General features: G+C 35.0%; 1 protein-coding gene across 2 annotated transcripts in view; it reads left to right on the top strand.

The window, feature by feature from the left end:
• The window catches only part of baiap2a (BAR/IMD domain containing adaptor protein 2a), a 197556-nt gene that overhangs the window by 87904 nt on the left and 87037 nt on the right, over positions 1-22615 (top strand). The gene's annotated exons all lie outside the window — the stretch shown is intronic.

Genomic DNA, 22615 nt, shown 5'->3' with positions numbered 1-22615 from the left:
CTGAACTAAATTGAAGAAAAAAATATAAAAATAGGCAACAAAATGTAGAAAAACTGCCAATTAATGAATAAAATGGACAAAAACAAATAATAAATCAACAAAATTAATAAGTACAATGAATGAAATAATAATAATAATAATAATAATAATAATACATTCCGTCCACTCCCTGACCCCTTCTCCTTAGCCAGAGGAAATCAAGCCCCTTATCAACCGCTGTAACATGGCCACATTTTAATAACACGTGTATGATTCAGCACAAAACATGTCATTGGGGAAATTTCATGCATGAGCGAAAGAAGAAGAAAAAACCAAAACATTAAACTGTAATCAACCACCTCTCATATGGATGAACAAAAACATCCAAAGTAAGGAATAAAATGTCCAAAATGATCAATAAATAAAGTAATTGATACGTAAAATGAACGAAATAAACCAAAAGCTGAACGAAATTGAAGAAAAAGTAATAAAAGAGGCAACTAAATGTAGAAAAATTAACAAAATAACTAAAATAAAGTGCTAAAATGAAGGAAAAAGGATTAAATAATCAACAAAATGAAGAAAAACAGCCAAAGTAATGATAAACTGTGCAAAAATGAACAATAAATTAACAAATGAATAAGTAAAATGAACAAAATAAACCAAAAGCTGATCAAAATTGAAGAAAATGTACAAAATAAGTGACCCATTTGGATGTTCAGAGGCTCTGTTGTTACCGTGGAAACATCGTAATCTTCGACAACATTGATTCACCAGGAAAACCCATGGAGCTGGATCAATGACAGTGGATGGAGACACTTGGTTTAGATATATATTTTGATATGTAAAATGAACACTAAAAACCCTACAAAATGATAAATAATGTGGAAAAAATGAGTAAAAGATGTACTAAAATAAAGTAAAAATGATTAAATAAGCAACAAAATGAAGAAAAAGAGCCAAAGTAATGAATAGAATGTTCAAAAATGAACAAAAAATCAACAAATTAATAAGTAAAATGAACAAAATAAACCACAAACTGAACTAAATTGAAGAAAAAAATATAAAAATAGGCAACAAAATGTAGAAAAACTGCCAATTAATGAATAAAATGGACAAAAACAAATAATAAATCAACAAAATTAATAAGTACAATGAATGAAATAATAATAATAATAATAATAATACATTCCGTCCACTCCCTGACCCCTTCTCCTTAGCCAGAGGAAATCAAGCCCCTTATCAACCGCCGTAACATGGCCACATTTTAATAACACGTGTATGATTCAGCACAAAACATGTCATTGGGGAAATTTCATGCATGAGCGAAAGAAGAAGAAAAAACCAAAACATTAAACTGTAGTCAACCACCTCTCATGGATGAACAAAAACATCCAAAGTAAGGAATAAAATATCCAAAATGATCAATAAATAAACTAATTGATATGTAAAATGAATGAAATAAACCACAAGCTGAACAAAATTGAAGAAAAAGTAATAAAAGAGGCAACTAAATGTAGAAAAATTAACAAAATAACTAAAATAAAGTGCTAAAATGAAGGAAAAAGGATTAAATAATCAACAAAATGAAGAAAAACAGCCAAAGTAATGATAAATTGTGCAAAAATGAACAATAAATTAACAAATGAATAAGTAAAATGAACAAAATAAACCAAAAGCTGATCAAAATTGAAGAAAATGTACAAAATAAGTGACCCATTTGGATGTTCAGAGGCTCTGTTGTTACTGTGGAAACATCGTAATCTTCGACAACATTGATTCACCAGGAAAACCCATGGAGTTGGATCAATAACAGTGGATGGAGACACTTGGTTTAGATATATATTTTGATATGTAAAATGAACACTAAAAACCCTACAAAATGATAAATAATGTGGAAAAAATGAGTAAAAGATGTACTAAAATAAAGTAAAAATGATTAAATAAGCAACAAAATGAAGAAAAAGAGCCAAAGTAATGAATAGAATGTTCAAAAATGAACAAAAAATCAACAAATTAATAAGTAAAATGAACAAAATAAACCACAAACTGAACTAAATTGAAGAAAAAAATATAAAAATAGGCAATAAAATGTAGAAAAACTGCCAATTAATGAATAAAATGGACAAAAACAAATAATAAATCAACAAAATTAATAAGTACAATGAATGAAATAATAATAATAATAATAATAATACATTCCGTCCACTCCCTGACCCCTTCTCCTTAGCCAGAGGAAATCAAGCCCCTTATCAACCGCCGTAACATGGCCACATTTTAATAACACGTGTATGATTCAGCACAAAACATGTCATTGGGGAAATTTCATGCATGAGCAAAAGAAGAAGAAAAAAAACAAAACATTAAACTGTAATCAACCACCTCTCATATGGATGAACAAAAACATCCAAAGTAAGGAATAAAATGTCCAAAATGATCAATAAATAAAGTAATTGATACGTAAAATGAACGAAATAAACCAAAAGCTGAACGAAATTGAAGAAAAAGTAATAAAAGAGGCAACTAAATGTAGAAAAATTAACAAAATAACTAAAATAAAGTGCTAAAATGAAGGAAAAAGGATTAAATAATCAACAAAATGAAGAAAAACAGCCAAAGTAATGATAAACTGTGCAAAAATGAACAATAAATTAACAAATGAATAAGTAAAATGAACAAAATAAACCAAAAGCTGATCAAAATTGAAGAAAATGTACAAAATAAGTGACCCATTTGGATGTTCAGAGGCTCTGTTGTTACCGTGGAAACATCGTAATCTTCGACAACATTGATTCACCAGGAAAACCCATGGAGTTGGATTAATAACAGTGGATGGAGACACTTGGTTTAGATATATATTTTGATATGTAAAATGAACACTAAAAACCCTACAAAATGATAAATAATGTGGAAAAAATGAGTAAAAGATGTACTAAAATAAAGTAAAAATGATTAAATAAGCAACAAAATGAAGAAAAAGAGCCAAAGTAATGAATAGAATGTTCAAAAATGAACAAAAAATCAACAAATTAATAAGTAAAATGAACAAAATAAACCACAAACTGAACTAAATTGAAGAAAAAAATATAAAAAATAGGCAACAAAATGTAGAAAAACTGCCAATTAATGAATAAAATGGACAAAAACAAATAATAAATCAACAAAATTAATAAGTACAATGAATGAAATAATAATAATAATAATAATAATGATAATAATAATAATAATAATACATTCCGTCCACTCCCTGACCCCTTCTCCTTAGCCAGAGGAAATCAAACCCCTTATCATCCGCTGTAACATGGCCACATTTTAATAACACGTGTATGATTCAGCACAAAACATGTCATTGGGGAAATTTCATGCATGAGAGAAAGAAAAAAAAAAACAAAACGACCCAACATTCCACTGTAGTCGACCACTGGACTGCTTAGGTTGCAGCTGGGTAAAGGCCACATACAGAACACCTCTCATAACCCTCCCAGTAATTACCTGAGAGGAGACTCACACAGGGAAAATGAGGCTGCGAACGGATGCGGTGTGATTTTTCTTTTTTAGGTTAATGGATCTGGGACGTAAGCATTAAATTTCTGCTATTAAATAGATGGCGTCTAAAAGGCTAAATGGCGTGGTGGCGGCGGTGTTGTTATGAGCAGAGAGCGGCGGTGGCGGTTGAAATGTTAACTCTGACACGCTGTATTTGAATGAACACCTACGAGTCGACTCTGTCTTTAGTCTGGCCTACCTCTCTCCTCCTCCAGCACCTGTCCCTGTTAAAATGAGAGCAGAAGAGCTCTTTTCTTAGCTCTGTGCCACCATCCCAGGGGTCCTTGCCTTCTCCTGCTCTATTTCTGAGGCACGCTTTGCATGATGGGAAGCCGGTGGCCTCCACGCTCCCCAGCTATTTCTCATACGTTCACGTTGCCCTTCATTTGTTCGTGGCGGTGGCGTACAGTGAAGGTGAGCGGTGGACACGGGCAGCATTACTCATGTGTTTGCATTCAGTACAGAACACCACGCTAAAATGTAATCAGACCAGTTTTGTTTTTTTGTGTGTTTTTTGGGGTGATTTGTTATCGTGATGTATGCAAATCTGTGCTTTCATCTGTGTGGGTTTAAGATGGCTGTCATGATTATTCCAGAGTCCCTGATTTAGTGTTATTTGATTATGGGGATGTTATTTTCTGTAGCAGAGTATTACAGTGGGCTGTTTTTCATGTGTGCTTATCACTCTCGGATGAATGTGTCTCTGTGATCCCAGGTGTTTAAACCTGTACAAAGCAGTGCATTTTATCTACTCTGGCATAAGTTAAGGCTTTACATAACGTTAGCCTCATAGTGTAATTGCCTAAAGGTGTTTTTTTTGGAATTTATTTAAACAATAAACATAGAACAGTAAATATACATAATAGTATACAACAACAAGGGTAGAAAGTAGGGCTGCTCGATTATAGAAAAAAAAAAAAATCACGATTATTTTAGCAATAATTGAAATCACGATTATTAAAAATTGTTAACCTTAAAGTTGTTTATGTTTTTCTTGCAAAACAGATATACTCTTTAAGATATACTCTTTAAATATAAATAAAGCTTTTAACCATTAAAACAAAGTATGTTCACTTTTGTACGAAACAAAAAAATCTTTGAATGCAAATAAGTGTACTGTAAATTCAAGTATGTTTCCTTTTGTAAACAAATAGTGCACTGGAATTAAACTGCTCTAGACTTGCCATAGAACTGGAGCGATTAAAAAAAAAAAAAAAAAAAAAAAAACTCACGTAAAGTGCAAATTATAAATTCAAGTATGTTCAGTGTAGTATGAAACATAGTAAATTCAGTGGCGTGCCGTGAGGTTTCAGTTAGGTTAATACGGGAGTTGCAGCGTAAAGAGATTCGGAGACAGAAGATTGCATTGCGGACGAAGTTATAGACGGAGTTTTTTTTATGTGTTTTAGTTTTTCGTAAGATTATGATAAAGGTCGCGGTGGTTAAACTTTAGATGGTTAAAAAGATTTGCTGTGTTAGCGGTCGGTGCGGACACAACTACGAAACACTTTTTGCACGTAATGGGTTTTTGCTCTTCATCAAACCCAAAGTGATTCCATACAATTGAATTTGACTTGCCTTTTTTGTTTACCAAGCACTTCTGCTGCAATTCTCCTGCTATTTTTCCAGACCGCTAGGTACAACTTTCCTCTTTAGGTGAACCTGCTGGCAAGCAGGCAGCAGTAGCTGAGAGGGGGGCGGGGCAGAGCAGCTCATGGTAGCTTGCGTGCGCGTGAATTAAACAACTCAAAATTAATAATCGTTTTTTCTCGATTACATAATTTTTGTAATCGTTGCGTGTAATAATCGAAATCGTAATTGAATTTCGATTAATTGCACAGCCCTAGTAGAAAGTTCCATAATTCACAAAATCTTTTACATTATATACAGGGTGGGGAAGCAAAATTTACAATATTTTGAGGCAGGGATTGAAAGACAGTGTATGACCAATTAGTTTATTGAAAGTCATGCGAATTTATTTGCCACAAGAAAATGTACATAATAGAAAATGTTTTTATTCTATGTGTCCTCCTCCTTTCTCAATAACTGCCTTCACACGCTTCCTGAAACTTGCGCAAGTGTTCCTCAAATATTCGGGTGACAACTTCTCCCATTCTTCTTCAATAGTATCTTTAAGAAAGTCGACATTGCTGTGTGATGTTCTATTGGTAGCATGTTCTAAAACGCCCCAAACAGCAGAATCCAGAGGGTTTAGATCTGGGCTAGAAGGCGGACATAAACATGATTCCCAAAAATTGCTAAAGCTGGATTTGTTGCTGTTGTCAACAAGTGTTTTGGTGTTCTTGTGTAAGAGTTTACTGCATTTCTAACGGTCTTGTTGTCTACCTCAGGTTCAGTTGCCATTTTTCTCATGGATTTGGTTGGATCCTTTAGGATTTTGGATTTGAGAGCTTTAATAAAAGCTTTGGTACGTTTTTTGTTGCTTCCTCCACTTCCAGACTTTCTGGTAATAGTTTTGCTCATAGTCATTCTCTTCTTTCCATTATAAACAGTCTTTATGGACACTCCAACTATTTCTGAAATCTCCTTTGGTGTGACGAGTGCATTCAGCAAATCACACACTCTTTGACGTTTGCTTTCCTGATTACTCATATGGGCAAAAGTTTCTGAAAAGGTATGGATAATAGTGTTAGGTATGATTATGACATCAATATATGTTTGGTTTCAAAACAATTGACGTAGTGCCTGCTGAGAAAAAACAACTAAATGTTCATTGTAAATTTTGCTTCCCCACCCTGTAGAGAAATACATGTAAGTAAAAACATTACGAAAGAAAAAATAAATAAATAAATAAATAAATAAATAAATAAATAAATAAATAAAATTAAAAAATATATGTAATAAAAATAAAAAATTGCTCGAGGAATAAACAGAAATTATACAAATTGAATAAGATTATACATTTGACTTTTTTTTTTGTTTGTTTTATTTGCTTTAGAATTTATACTGTTTCTCAAATTGTCCACGTAATTGGAAAAAAGGGCTTTGAAAACAGTGATGTTTGGACGTTGATGTGCAAATTTGGAGCAATGAATGTGAAATTTGGCAAAAATAATCAAAAGGTTGATAATATATCTTTTTTTCTGGAGTTATTTTATCAATGTGTGATGGGCCAAATAAAATGTGTTGAAAGTTCAATTTATACAAAGAGTCAATTTTTGTGTTTATAAAATTATTTAAATCAATCCAAAATATATGTGTGTAGGTGCAATCCCAAAATAAATGACATTGTTTCCTCTGCGTTGCTGCAAAAAGAACAGAGTATCAATATTTCTTTTATATTTAATCATACAGGTCTTCACCAGATAACATCTATGGATCAGTTTAAAAGTAACTTCTCGTACCTTATTGCCTAAAGGCTTATTTATGCTGATTTTCCGTATGTAAATAGGTATGTCTGTTAGGGTGTGTCTTAAAAGCACCATAAAAATTAAAATTAGGTCATAATTATGTTCCTTTTGACTAAAAAACCTGCAACATAAAATTTTAGACCATGTCTACTATACGGGGGGGGGGGGGGGGTCAAAGTAGAGCTGCAACCGATTAATCGATTAGGTGCTTCAAACAAATGCAAAAATTCACGATTCGATTAATCGACTCGAATTGATTGAAGGGAAATATTCTATTGCAGTTTTCCTGAATTGAAGCTTCTTTGTGCGTCACAATAAGCGTCCGTGTGAAACACAGCAGTGGAACCAATGTTTAAAAGCAGGAAACAAAGCTGTGATTCAGGAGAATTGTGGTTGAATGATTTTTTTTTTTTTGATCGCTTTGAGTCAATTAATCGGTTGTAGCTCTAGATCAAATACACTGTTACGGACAGAGGTGGGTAGTAACATGTTACATTTACTTTGTTACATTTACTTAACCAACTTTTTACTTAAATTGTACTTTTAAGAGTACTTTTAATACAACATACTTTTTACTTTTACTCAAGTATATTTTTGAAGAAGAAACGCTACTTCTACTCCATTACAATGGCGTACATTCCACTTGTTACTTTTATTTTTGATCATTTGTTAATGCACAAACCATTTGTTTTGTTTTGTTGGAAAGATTTTGGCCAAAAACTCACATGACAGTATTTCACCAATCAACTCTGTACCACCAATCAGATGTAGCCAGGCAGTCACATGACAGTTTGACGCCAGTTTCACACAGGAGCAGAGTGAGCACACCGAACGTCAGCAATGGCTGAAACAACAGCTAGTGATTCGGATTCGGACTTCATCACATTTACTTCACCAACTTTTTGCATAAATTGTACTTTTAAGAGTACTTTTAATATGAGATACTTTTTACTTCTACTCAAGTATATTTATGAAGAGGAAACACTACTTCTTCTCTGCTACAATGGCATACATTCCGCTCGTTACTTTTATTTTTGGTCATTCGTTAATGCATGAAGCATTTGCTTTGTTTTGTTGGAAAGACTTCTGCCACAAACTCACATGACTGTATTTCACCAATCAAACGTAGCTACTCTAGCTATGTACGACTCTGTACCACCAATCAGATGTAGCCAGGCAGTCACATGACAGTTTGGCACCAGTTTCCCACAGGAGCAGAGTGAGCACACCAGATGTCAGCAATGGATGAAATAACAGCTTGTGATTCGGATTCAGACTTCGTTACATTTATTTAAGCAACTTTTTACATAAATTGTATTTTTAAGAGTACTTTTAATACGACATACTTTTTACTTTTACTCAAGTGTTTTTTTGAAGAAGAAACTCATTTACAATGGCGTACATTCCGCTTGTTTCTTTTATTTTTGGTCATTTGTTAATGCACAAACCATTTGTTTTGTTTTGTTGGAAAGACTTTTGCCACAAACTCACATGACTGTATTTCACCAATCAGATGTAGCCAGGCAGTCACATGACAGTTTGGTGCCAATTTCACACAGGAGCAGAGTGAGTGCACCAGATGTCAGCAATGGCTGAAACAACAGCTTGTGATTCGGATTTAGACGAGACAGAAGTTCGGAACACCCCTGGCCGCACATTCAAAGTAATTTTGCCTTCCAGTCTATGAAAAAGAACAGCAGTGTCATGTGCTGTCATCTGTGTCTGCCCAAACAAATCGACATTTCAGCCGATAAGAACTCAAAGTCGAATTTGAGAAAACACGTTGAAGTAATTTGTAATAAGCCTGTGTCATCTTTTAAGTCACTTCTTAAAACGTATTTTTATAGACTTGCCTTCATGTGATGTCTCTTTTTAATGTTTTTAATGTTGAATATTTAATTTTACCCTGTTTTGGTTATTAATTTATACAAATATAAATGATGTGATTTTATTCCACTCCTTCCTTTTGCATTTGACGGTATCATGTTCTGTTATTTCTGCCCTCTCCACTATGATGCATTCAAAGTTAACCATGTTTTCATGTTTGCTGTACTCATCTCCTCTATTGTGTTGTGTTGTTTGCTATGTTTTTATTCTGCTGTTGTGCACTTTTGCTTTCTGTCAAAGCACTTTGTAAACTCAGTTTTTAAAGGTGCTATATAAATAAAGTTATTATTATTATTATTATTATTATTATTATTATTATTATTATTATTATTATTATCCATCCATTATCCACCGCTTATCCGGGGCCGGGTCGTGGGGGTAACAGTCTAAGCAGGGACGCCCAGACTTCCCTCTCCCCAGACACCTCCTCCAGCTTATTATTATTATTATTATTAGTAGTAGTAGTAGTAGTAGTGGTAGTAGTAATAGTAGTAGTAGTAGTATTAGTATTATTATTATTATTATTGATAATAATAATAATAATAATAATAATAATAATAATAATAATATGTATATAATATTGTAATAATGACTGTGGACAGCCTAGTGCTGTTTGTAATAATTTATTCCAATATAAAACTATATTATGATATTTGTCATTACTGTTTTGTATCCCAGACCCCTGTTAGAAAAGAAACTCCTGAATTCAACGTGTCTCAATACTTTTGTCCATTTGTGTATGATTTAGGTCAGGGGTGTCAAACTCATTTTAGTTGAGGGGCCACATTAAGCCCAAATTGATCTCCAGTGGGCCGGACCAGAAAAACAACAGCATAATAACTTGTAAATAATGATGACTCCAAATTTTTCTCTTTGTTTTAGTACGAGCAAAATTAAATTATGAAAATACGTACATTTACAAACTATCCAAACAAAAATGATGTGAAGAACCTGAAAAAAATGAGCTTTCTTGAGAAAAATAAGTGCAATTTTAACAATATTACACCTCACAGTACCACTTGTAAATGCATATTATGGATTGGATCTACAAAGGCACAAATCAGTTTAATAACAGGAAGTGAATGTTAAAATTTTACTTGCAAAATTTCAGGTTTTTCACATTTTATAGTTAAAGGATTGTTTGTAAATGTTAATATTTTCATAATTTAATGCAAGTTTTTACACTAAAACAAAGAGAAAAATATGGAGTTGTCATTATTTATAGGTATAATGTAATATTATGTTTTTCACAATAAACTAAGAAAATTTGGAGTCATTATTTATTAGTTATTAGGCTATTATTTTAGTTGAGATCACGTTGTCCTGTATGTGGAACCTGAACTAAAATGAGTTCCACATCCTTGATTGTTAATATCTGAAGTGTAATTTTTGCAAATTTTATCCCGTGGGCCGGACTGGAACCTTTGGCGGGCCGGTTTTGGCCTCCGGGCCTCATGTTTGACACCCCTGATTTAGATAATTATGCCATGAGGCTAACAATAAGTTTTATTTTGATTTTTGAGTACACACTTCCAGTACATTAGAGTATTTTATGTGATGTGGCCCAGTTATTACCTCCGCCAAGGAGGTTATGTTTTTGCCAGGGTTTGTTTGTTTGTTTGTCTGTTTGTTTGTTTGTCTGTCTGTTAGTGTGCAACATAACTCAAAAAGTTAAGGACAGATTTGGATGAAATTTTCAGGGTTTGTTGGAAATGGGATAAGGAAGAAATGATTACATTTTGGTGGTGATCGGGGGTGGGGGGGCCCACGGGGGGGGCCACTGATCAGCCTTGGCGGAGGTGCTTCTAGTTTTAGAATTAAGACATGCTTTTAAAAGCTGGGAGAAGTTTTTTTCTTTAAGGAGGAGGAAACAGAGTAAGTCTTTCTTCCAGTCTGGTGCATATTCAGACATATAATACACTGTGTGGCTGCCTGTCTGTGACCCTGGTTTTCTTCGTTAAATGGCTGGATCAAATAACATACACACAGTGGAACAGCTCAGTAGGAGTTTTTCACTAAGCCGCTCTTTGAGTCATACCTCAACAGGTAGCTGCATGACGAGGCTGTTTTTCTTATTGTCTCCGAGTGCAAAGAGCTCAGCAAAACATCTGTGGGCCAAAGAAAACCCCAGTTTAAATTGTTGCACTACTTCACAGCTCTCTACTTTGTGTTATATTAAAATACTGCTTGTTATTACTGCACTCTCAAGGGGGTTATCCCTCTCACTCTCTTATCTTTTGCTTTCCCTGTCTTGTCTAATTTGCCCCCAGAACAAAAAAAAAGACTGTTCTCTTCTTTCATGTGAAGTTTTGGACCTTTTAACTCTATACTTTAATTCTTGTCACAAAGAAGGAAGAGACAAGAGCCCAGATCCCACATCCATCCACCTACACACCCCAAAAACACACAATCTGTAGCCACTGTCAGAGGAACTGTTCCTGCTGCCAGTCCTGCCATCTTTTTACTTGTCTCTCCATATATAGTTTGACTTTTTCTATTCCAAATCCTTCCCTGTTTTTCGCCCGAGTTTGTCAAATCAATCGGATTGCTTGCGGTTGTTGGGTGAGGCAGTTGCTTTCAGCGAGAAGGAGCAGTAAATAAGTTATCAAAAGGGTGCTTTTGTGCTGCAGTAATTACAGTTTGTCTCAGGGGACAGAGTTTAATGAGATTTTAAGTCACTGCCACTACTGATATATTCAACATTGTGGTGGTTTTTGTGAAGTTATAGAACATCTACTATACAAGGAATTCGTCTTTTACAGTTCCAGGGGAAGTGTGAGTGTGAGTTGAATGGTTGTACTGTTTAACTAATACATCAGGAAGGAACAGTTGGAGTAATCCCCAGACTGGACTGTGCATAGTTAAGAGTAGAGCTGAACGATATGGACAACATTTCATATCTCGATATTCATGCCAGATATCTCGATAGCGATACGATATGACTACGGGTTCGGTGAAAACCAAGCATTTTTCAGAAAAATACTAATATCATAATACAAAAGAATGTGGGAAGTGCAGTTTTATTTATAAGAACTCACTGCCAGTCATCAACATTAACATAAAGTACAAATAAATTAAATTCCTTGTGACTTCCAGAGCTGTACATGCAGGGCGAGCACGGCGGAAATCTATATCGTTTATATTGTGGCTTTTTCAATGTTAATATCTTGAATGTTCATATCTCGATATCGATACGATAACGATATATCTTTCAGTCGTAGTTAAGAGTTTAAGTATTTATTATTATTTAAATTCATTTATTTATTACCAGCTCTTCAGAGAGCACTTCCTGCCCTAGCACTTTCAAACATTTCATTTTTAATGTATTATTATGTTTATTCTGTTGTTTTACTTGGTATTTAACTCATATCATGTGGTGATTCTTGCAACAATAACTCATCATTTTCCCTCTTACATTATGTATTTTTCTTTTTTCTTATAACTTTATTTCTTCACTGATTTGTTGGATTTACTACTTTAAATGAGCTACACATGGTGTTTACTTTAAAAATATTAAAACAATGATCTTAAAGTATCATTAGAGTATACCAAAGATGCCAGTGTGTATTTAACTGTATGGATATTCCATTTTAAATGTATTATTATGTTTATTCTGTTGTTTTACTTGGTATTTAACTCATATCATGTGGTGATTCTTGCAACAATAACATCATTTTCCCTCTTACATTATGTAGTTTTCTTTTTTCTTTTTACTTTATTTCTTCACTGATATGTTGGATTTATTACATTAAATGAGCTACATGTGGTGTTTACTTTTTAAATATTAAAACAATGATCTTAAAGTATCATTAGAGTGTGCCAAAGATGCCAGTGTATTTAAATGTATGGATGTTCCATTTTAAATGTATTATTATATTTATTCTGTTGTTTTCATTGGTATTTTTATTTCACTGTTTTTAACTGTACAGCTGTTTTTATGTCTTTTTAATCCATTCTTGCATTTTGGTCTATCATTTCACTTTTTTTTATCCCTCTGTACGACACTGTTTTAATTGTACAGCTGTTTTATGTCTTCAATCTATTCTTGTATTTTTCTTTTATTTTTGGTTTTCCCCTGAAAATCGCTTTGCCAAATGCGTAAATGTAAAATGTAAATGTATTATTATTTACTAGGGGTGTAATGGTACAGAAAATGTTGGGTTCAGTACGTTTTCGGTACAAGGGTCTTCGGTTCAATACATTTTCGGTACAGTGAAGGAATCCAGTGAAGGGGGGGTACGCTTGCTAACTACTGAAAACCGAAAGTGAAACTTAACATGCTTCAAACGTCCGACCCGGCTTCTGTGCCTCTGTTATACTCTCTGTTGTCATGTTAAACCCCCCCTCCTCATTGGTGCTCCAGCCTCAGAATGAAGTGGGGTTTTTTTGTTTTGTTTTTTGCAGTGCTGCTGAGAATTCATCACTGCCGAATGTAGGGAAACCCTGCACATGGGTTCTGCTTGTGTCCACCCTGCTTCCTGAGTGTTTACGTTCTTCACATAGGCCACATGCATTCGTTCGGTACACCTCTGTCTTATATCGAATAGGGGTGTTAGAAAATATCAGTTCTGCAATATATCACAATATTTCATGTCACAATACTGTATCAATATTAAAAAGTACTGTATCGATATTTTTAGGTTTTTATTCAAATGTAGATATGGCGGGGGCTCATTTTTGTTTTTTGCTTTTCTTTATTGTTTATATTTTATTTATTATTATTTAACACTGTTTTATTAAATAATGGTTATTTGAAGCATCCTAAAAGCACTTTTTACTGTTTGAGAGGCAGATGTTAGTTCCTTCGTTGGGATTACACAAAAATAATGTTATGATGTTAGTTATGAACTAGAAGCACTCGGAGAGCGCAGACCTCCGCCAAGGCTGATCAGTGGCCCCCCTCGTGGGCCCCCCCACGCCAAGGAGGTTATGTTTTTGCCAGGGTTTGTTTGTTTGTCTGTCTGTTTGTCTGTCCATTAGTGTGCAACACAACTCAAAAAGTTATGGACAGATTTTGATGAAATTTTCTGGTCTGCGCCCCCCCCCCCCCGTGGGCCCCCCCACCCCTGATCACCACCAAAATTTAATCATTTCTTCCTTATCCCATTTCCAACAAACCCTGAAAATTTCATCAAAATCTGTCCATAACTTTTTGAGTTATGTTGCACACTAACGGACAGACAAACAAACAAACAAACAAACCCTGGCAAAAACATAACCTCCTTGGCGGAGGTAACTAATAGAATATGAACATTTGTGCAGGATCTTAAACTGTAATGTCTGTAAAACATAATTTAAGTTTTAACACAGGAACATTTTGTGATATAGGATCAGATACTGTTGTGATCAAATACAAATGTGCTTAGTATTTGTGCAGATTTCTGGTGTAATTCTATTCTTCCAGGAAATAATCATTAAAAAAAAAAAAGAAACCAAAACTTGCCTTTTTAACAGTATCATGACATATCGTGATATATTGTATCATGATCTTAGTATTGGGATTTGTATCGTATCACCAGATTCTTGCCAATACACAGCCCTGGTATCAAAGGCCCCGAACTGAAACAGTTCCATCATTACATCCCTATTATTTATGCACATATTACAGAAAACGTTCTTCATGTTAGCTTCATGTTAGCCTTACTTCAGCTAATCTAAACCAAAAATTACACAATATCTGATTTGTAGAATATCAGATGCACTATAGGAGTACAGAGACTCATGGGATATTTTATATTTTCTTTTTTGTTTTTTTTAGTTCTTTTACATTTTGAGCAGTGCTGGGTTTTATAGCCACGGCAGTAATGTTTTTTTGTGATCAACCTTTTATTTATCTTAACCAAAATGTATTACACATAGTTTTTTGTTTAGCATTTTACATTTACACAATGTATAGACAGATTACATTCAGATTCAGATTCAGAAAACTTTATTTATCGCATACGGGCAATTCATTTGCAGCTTACCACAGACATCAGCCCACAACCAAAGTGCAAAGTGACAAACATAAATAAATAAATCAGTGCACAAATACAAGATCATTGAAATGACGTACAAATAATGCATTTGAATAATCAACAATAAATAACCAATTAATACCAATGCAGACTAAAAGACCCTATTGGTTCTGCTAACAAGAAAAAAAGAAAGAAAGAAAAAAGAAAAAATCTCAAAAAAATGACTAAAATGGCTGCTGTCAGAGTTTAAAATTGTGATAGCTGAAGGAATAAACATGACTGTACTGACCCTGTATCTTGTGTTAATAATAATAATAATAATAATAATAATAATAATAATAATAATAATATACAAATGAAAATAAAATGAAAACAAAATAATTAGATAAACTACCCCACAGGTCCAGAGCCTGAGTTAGTAGAAATATTACAAAGTTGTTGGAGATTACCAATGACAGATTTCCAAACTTGAATTGCTTCACTCTTAGCCCCATGTACTTTTGCTAAAACCCTGCACAGTAGTGTTGTTGTTAAGTTTATTTAGTTCCTGGTTAATTAACAGCTACCCAGTTACTGACTGTATTTTGTTGTTGAGGCTTGAGGATCAGAGGCTTAAAGAGGGCTGGAGTTTGGCTCTAATACCAGATGGTGTGGATTTATCACATGCTCTATTATCCCGTAAACAATGCACAACAAACCAACCTGAGGTCTGCTTAAAACACACGTCAAGTTTAGTTGCAACTTCTCTTTGGCCCACTTGTCTTTGGCAGCCCTTCTCTGTTGAGCCATCATTCTGGCCTAAATGCATGACACCATTGCTGGACAAACTTATATCAGGCTAGTAGGTCGAACAGCTGTGATGGATTCAGATTCAGAAAACTTTATTTATCCCATACGGGCAATTCATTTGCAGTTTACCGCAGACATCAGCCCACAACCAGAGTGCAATGAGACGAACAGAAATAAATTCAGTGCATATCAGTGCACAAATACAAGATCATTGAAAGGACTTACGAATAAATCCATTTAAATAATCAATAAATACCAATGCAGACTAACAGACCCTATTGGTTCTGCTAACATAAAAAAAACATATATATATATGATACGAATGTGATGATGGCTGAGATTCCAGTTTTACACTGTAAAAAAAAAAAAAAAAAAAACATTAAAAAAAAAAGCACAGTAATATTCCGGCAGCATGGGTGCCAAAAAAATACTGTTAAATAACGGAAAATAACCATCTGGTAAAAATATGGTAATTTTCCATAATTAAAATACAGTTTTTTGCCCTAAATTTACATGAGATTTTGCTTTTTTTTTTTTTACTTTTTAATGTTTAATAAAGAGTATTTACATGTATTAAAACAATCAAATTACCTATAAATATATATATATATATATATATATATATATATATAAATAATTTTTAATGAGACTAAATTGTACAATCCACTGATTAAAAACTGTATTTGGACAGTTTATCAGTGCTTATACATGTTATCCATTCACAAAAATACATTTATTCAACATTTTTTCTGTGAAACCTCCTATAATTAGATATTTGTCAATTAACAAACAAGTCTTGTTAAACTTACAGAACAAATACTTCTTTTACAGTTAATTGTCAGTAATTTTATCTCGTTTTATTTATTTATTTTTTTTACAGTATTAAACTTTAAATTAACAGTTTAATGTCATAAATAGAAAATAAATATTTGTGAAATTATGATACATTTGCAAATGTATTTTAACTGTACTTTTCTGTGAAAAAAGAAAAAAATTTATTTTAAAAAAATTTAAATTTTATGGTTATTCACAGTTACAGTTTTTTCGTGTTATTTTACATTTGACATGTAAAATCAGTCTGTTTTTGTCATTTCATTGATATTTTCCTTGATCTTGAAAATACAGGGAAAATCTGTAAAATAAACGGTGAAAATTTTGTAAAATTCTAGATTTTTTTTTTTTTACAGTGTAGCAATGCATCATATCCTCCTTAGACCCAGGAAGGTGAAAGTTTTGGCTTTTGTACATAAATATTTGCCTTGATTGGAAACAGCATGATGTAACAGTTTTCCAGATCCATTTTTTTTCTTTTTTTAAGGAATGTTCTTTGCAGTGGGCAGCATTTTTTTTTTTTTTTTTTTTTTTTTTTTAGTAGAGCTGTGAAACACTCGTCCACTAAAGAGAACAAAAATGCACTGCTGGGTCTCAGGAGGATATACATCAAATATTTCTCTCCTGTGAGTAAAGTGGGAAAACAGTTCCAACCCAGTCTACCATTCAGTTTACAAAACTATAAAATGATTGTGTGCGGTGAATGAGTTCTAATCATAAGTTGCCGTCACTGTGGGATTAGCTGTGTTTGTGTGTTGTGGTTTTACATAGTGTGCACTTAGACACATGTACACAAATACACACGGCCACCCAGACTCTCGGCTATTATCTCCGTCTCACACATAATCCCGCTGTCCGATTATACTTGCCCACTTGTTTGCTTCCCTTGTGACTTAAGCAACTGTGCGCCTGTGTAGGTAAGCGTCAACATCACCGCTCTGGTAGTCGCGTACAAAACACAGGTGTGCGTACAGACACAAATCTACACACTCTCCCCAGGTGGCTCACACTCCGCTCTCCTCCCCAGGGAAGTGCAGACTGATGTAATGATAGCTGACAGTAAGGGGGAAGATCTTTTGAGCGGTGTTTTGTAATGCAACACTTTTCAGCCGCTGCCCCTCATCTCTCAACTTCTCCCATAGCAACGACCCTAGCATTATCCTGCTTCCATGACAACCCGTAGTGAATCCAGCTTGACCTTCACCAGTGATTCAGTGTCTCTCTCTCTCTCTATCCACCTCCATTCCCTCCCTCCCTCCATCTCGGTCTCTCTTGTTCTCTCTGTTGAACATTGCAAACTTCCACTTTTATTTATTTATTTTTTTTCCTGCACCATAGCCCACATTCTCATATTCTGTTTCTCTCTAATGTGTGGGTGTATCATCGCCGCTGTTACACAAGCAGTCAATACAGCTACACAAGCTGATGTCATACTTCATTGGACAGTCTGTTCACATGGACCAAAGTTCTGTTTCTATGTTTCCTTCTCTGACTCAGGACTTTAAGCTGGGAGGCTTGTGCCTGCTTGTTGCCGAGCCGCAGGTGCAGATCAGCCTGAGCTCACCTTTTGCACAAAGCAGCTATTGTTTTCTGTCAGTGAGGGACAGAGGTAGGATGGAAGTGAGCCAGGAAATATTGACACACTAATGACAAGTCTTTGAGAGTTTATTATTTACTGTGCGTTTTTTTTTTTTTTTTTTTTTTTTTTTGTGATTGTGAGTGCCCGGGCGTGCACGTTTCGTCGGCGTCCATGAGCCTGTCACCGTGGCTATCGACCCGTCTGTCATGTTGCTCTTTGCTGGTATGCGGATATCCGTGTCAGGCTGGCAGGTCTTACGCTAAGTCTCACAGGTTGTGTCATGCCTGCCAGATATTTTCTGCATGGAACAATAACTTGCACAACACTTTGACTGTTTCATATTGTGCCTGTTTATTGATTTTTGATTGAATTCTCCACTGTAAAGTACCCCTGAAGGTTGCAGTCCAATTTTCTGTTGCCATAGCAACTATTTGCATCTCCAAAGTGTGAGGTTTTTTTTTTTTTTCCCTTCCTTTGGCATCGTACATTGTGCAGTAATGAAACTGCAGATGACAGGATGAGATCGCTCCCAGATTCATTCATTCTTTACCTTTCTGGCTCCTTGTAAACAGACGATCTTACTGCCAGTTTACTTGACGTGTGTGAGTCTTATGTGTGTATCGATGTGCGTCTGCAATACAGTGATGGGCTACTCATTTGTTAATTGATCCAGCTAGTTTGAAGCCACCAACAGAGTGCCAGAGTTTCTAAGCCTGAAGGGCTGTGATCAGGGATGAGTATTTGTAAGCTGCTTAGCGGGCCTGCTGGGAACTGACAGGATGCTTTGGCCTGCTTCTCTGCTCCTGTGATGCACAAGATCAGCACGCAGGTTGCACATGGGCAAACGGCCTGGCTGTCATGGGCTCACACTGATGCGTCATCAGGTGTAGAAGCACTGCTCTGAACTGATCGTGCCATTTTTAACACCGTTTTGTTGTACACAGGTAAACAGGGTCGTTGAAAATTAGGGATGCACTGATGCCACTTTTTTTCAGTATGAGTACGAGTACTTACATTTGAGTACTTGCCGATACAGAGTACCGATATGAGTACTTAATAATACCATTCCAGTTCTCAGTTACTTTTATAAATGTGCTTTGTTGTCATCTATATCATCTGCCTATTATTTTTTCACTACTACAGGGTGGGGAAGCAAAATGTACAATGAACATTTAGTTGTTTTTTCTCAGCAGGCACTGCGTCAATTGTTTTGAAACCAAACATATATTGATGTCATAATCATACCTAACACTATTATCCATACCTTTTCAGAAACTTTTGCCCATATGAGTAATCAGGAAAGCAAACGTCAAAGAGTGTGTGATTTGCTGAATGCACTCGTCACACCAAAGGAGATTTCAAAAATAGTTGGAGTGTCCATAAAGACTGTTTATAATGGAAAGAAGAGAATGACTATGAGCAAAACTATTACCAGAAAGTCTGGAAGATACTATTAAAGAAGAATGGGAGAAGTTGTCACCCGAATATTTGAGGAACACTTGCGCAAGTTTCAGGAAGCGTGTGAAGGCAGTTATTGAGAAAGAAGGAGGACACATAGAATAAAAACATTTTCTATTATATAAATTTTCTTGTGGCAAATAAATTCTCATGACTTTCAATAAACTAATAGGTCATACACTGTCTTTCAATCCCTGCCTCAAAATATTGTAAATTTTGCTTCCCCACCCTGTATAGCAACACAAAAGGACAAAAAACACAAACAATATAAAATCCGATTTTGAAAAATGTATATAATTTATTGCATAAATAATGCAAAGATGCTTAATGAACCTTTTCAAAGACTTTAAAAGTGAATATTGCTTCCAAATATTAGGTATATAAAACTAAAATTGTAAAAAAAAAACAATATGGGCGACACGGTGGTGCAGTGGTCAGCACTCGTGCCTCACAGCAAGAAGGTCTTGGGTTCGATTCCAACACCAGTCGACGGGGGGTGGGACCTTTCTGTGTGGAGTTTGCATGTTCTCCCCGTGTCTGCGTGGGTTCTCTCCGGGTACTCCGACTTCCTCCCACCATCCAAACACATGCACTGATAGGTTAATTGGTTAATCTAAATTGCCCATAGGTGTGAATGTGAGAGTGATTGTTTGTCTCTATATGTTCAGCCCTGTGATGAACTGGCGACTTGTCCAGGGTGTACCCCGCCTTCGCCCCTATGTAGCTGGGATAGGCTCCAAGCGACCCCCGTGACCCTAGTGAGGATAAAGCAGGTTCAGAAAATGAATGAATGAATGAAAAACAAATATTTGACATAGAAGCGTATCTTTACATAGGCGTTTTCTATGGTTTTCTCACCCCCTTCCTGCTCCTCTGGGTTTCTGCATCAGGTTCGGGTGGGGGTCATTCTCACCCTTACCTGCAAAACTAATCCAAGATCATTTTCACTTGTTCCATTGGCAGATTTTTTCGGCTTAATTCAAGATTTTTTGCTTAATTCAATCAAAAAAAATCTGCCAATGGAACAAGTGAAAATTATCTTGATAAGTGTTTTTGAAATAGGATTTTCCAGATCTATTGTCTAAAAATAAGTTGTTTTATCTCACTGAAAAGTTACTCTTTAGGTGATTATATCTTATTTTAATATAAAGAGTAAAAAGAAATGAATAATAGTGGTAATACAGTAATAACGCTGGTCAACAACAAATTTATTGTTTAAGTTTTTTGAGCTGATTTAGGATAATTTTGGTGTGCTGAATCCAAAAATCACATTAATTTTGCTCAATCAGGTCAACTTTCTGAACTATGCTACATATTGGCTTTTTAACATTTTTGCTTACATTTATGGGCATTTTCACATTATATGATACAAAATTATTTCATATTTCTTGCAATAAACGAGTTCTGAAGATTTTACTTTTGCCAGTTTATGATTAATATTTTTTTTTAATATTACAGGTGAATGAAATGACTTCGACTAGAAGATCTTGCAAAAATAAGCCTGACGTATTCTGCTACAGTTTGTAACACTTAATAAATACATCATGTTAGAAAATGATTTTTTTTCACTTAAAACCTATTTTGGGGGAGAACTATATAAAAAATCAACTGATAAAGTCACAAAAATGTAATCAATTTTGTGAGAAGATCAAATTTTTCAAAATCAAATTAGCAAAAAAAACCCTGACCTGATTGAGAAAAACAGATTTAGCAGTGCAAAATGGTCCTAATTCAGTTGAAAAAACCTAGACACCTTGCAAAAAACATTTCTTTGTAACCCAGTGTAGTAGTTGGAATAGAAACACTAAATACATAGATAAATAAATAAATAGATAGATGGGGGAAAAAGTGAAAAGAACCCTAATAGGGCTAAATTAAATTCAAACTAGAAGCACTCGGAGAGCGCAGACCTCCGCCAAGGCTGATCAGTGGCCCCCCCCCCCCCCCGTGGGCCCCCCCATGCCAAGGAAGTTATGTTTTTGCCAGGGTTTGTTTGTTTGTTTGTCTGTCTGTTTGTGTGTCCGTTAGTGTGCAACATAACTCAAAAAGTTATGGACAGATTTTGATGAAATTTTCAGGGTTTGTTGGAAATGGGCTCCCCCGTGGGCCCCACCCACCCACCCCCGATCACCACCAAAATTTAATCATTTCTTCCTTATCCCATTTCCAACAAACCCTGAAAATTTCATCCAAATCTGTCCATAACTTTTTGAGTTATGTTGCACACTAACGGACAGACAAACAAACAGACAGACAAACAAACAAACCCTGGCAAAAACATAACCTCCTTGGTGGAGGTAATAACACATTCATTGACAGATGACTGCGAAGTGTTAGTGTATTATATCCTCCAGACATTTTTCATCGTACATAAACTAAGACGCTTTAGCAATTACGCTCACCTTTTAACTGGTTATTCCCAACATCTTTGTCACAGACTCTTGCCTGCATAATGTTGCACCTTCCAGTCTGCTTCACTGCTTTTGTTATTCTTTTTGAGCACTTAAAAGTCAGCTCCATCACAGTCATCTCCTTTGCCTTTTGTCTGCAGCAATTTGCATTATATACACACACACACACACGCTGTCTGCTCAAAAACTCCCTAAATCCTTCTGGCGACGAGCTGCACTGAAGTTTGTGTCTCAGCCGTAGCTCTCATTTCACTTACAAAGCATTTCGAGATGGTTTGAGATGCATTCGTACAGGTCAGCTTCAAAATAAAAAGAGGACACAGCAGGGGGAGTGTGAAATGAGAAAATATATTAAAAAAACAAAACAAAAAAAAAACAAAAACAAATCTGATGTGCGGTGTGTTGCACTTCAGGATGTAGCTCCTACTCACAAATGTCCAGTACTTTCTCTGCGGTGTTGTATCAATTGATCCAGTCAGATGGTGGTAGAATAGCATTTATCTGTGATTTTATATTGTTGACGATCGAAGCCACATACCTTAGGGGCTGCAGCTTTAAAGGCAAAAAAAAAAAAAAAAAAGCTTAGAATAAAGGGCTTTATATATGTGTGTGTCATCTTTTTTGTAGGCCTCACACTGTCTTTCCACCAGGTCTCTTTATGTGTTTGTGTCTCTCACTCAATGTAGCTCTTTGTGTTCCTTTTCTTGATGGTGCACTGCATATTCAGAAGAGGCAGCCTGTAGGTATATGAAAATAAACCACTCTCACTAGCTGCATGATTCTACTTATCTACTTTCCTCCTGTTTT

This window comes from Sphaeramia orbicularis, chromosome 8 (assembly GCF_902148855.1).
Source record: "Sphaeramia orbicularis chromosome 8, fSphaOr1.1, whole genome shotgun sequence".
NCBI lineage: Eukaryota > Metazoa > Chordata > Actinopteri > Kurtiformes > Apogonidae > Sphaeramia > Sphaeramia orbicularis.
The sequence above is the reverse complement of the archived record's forward strand: the minus strand, read 5'-3'. Positions and strand labels throughout refer to the sequence as shown.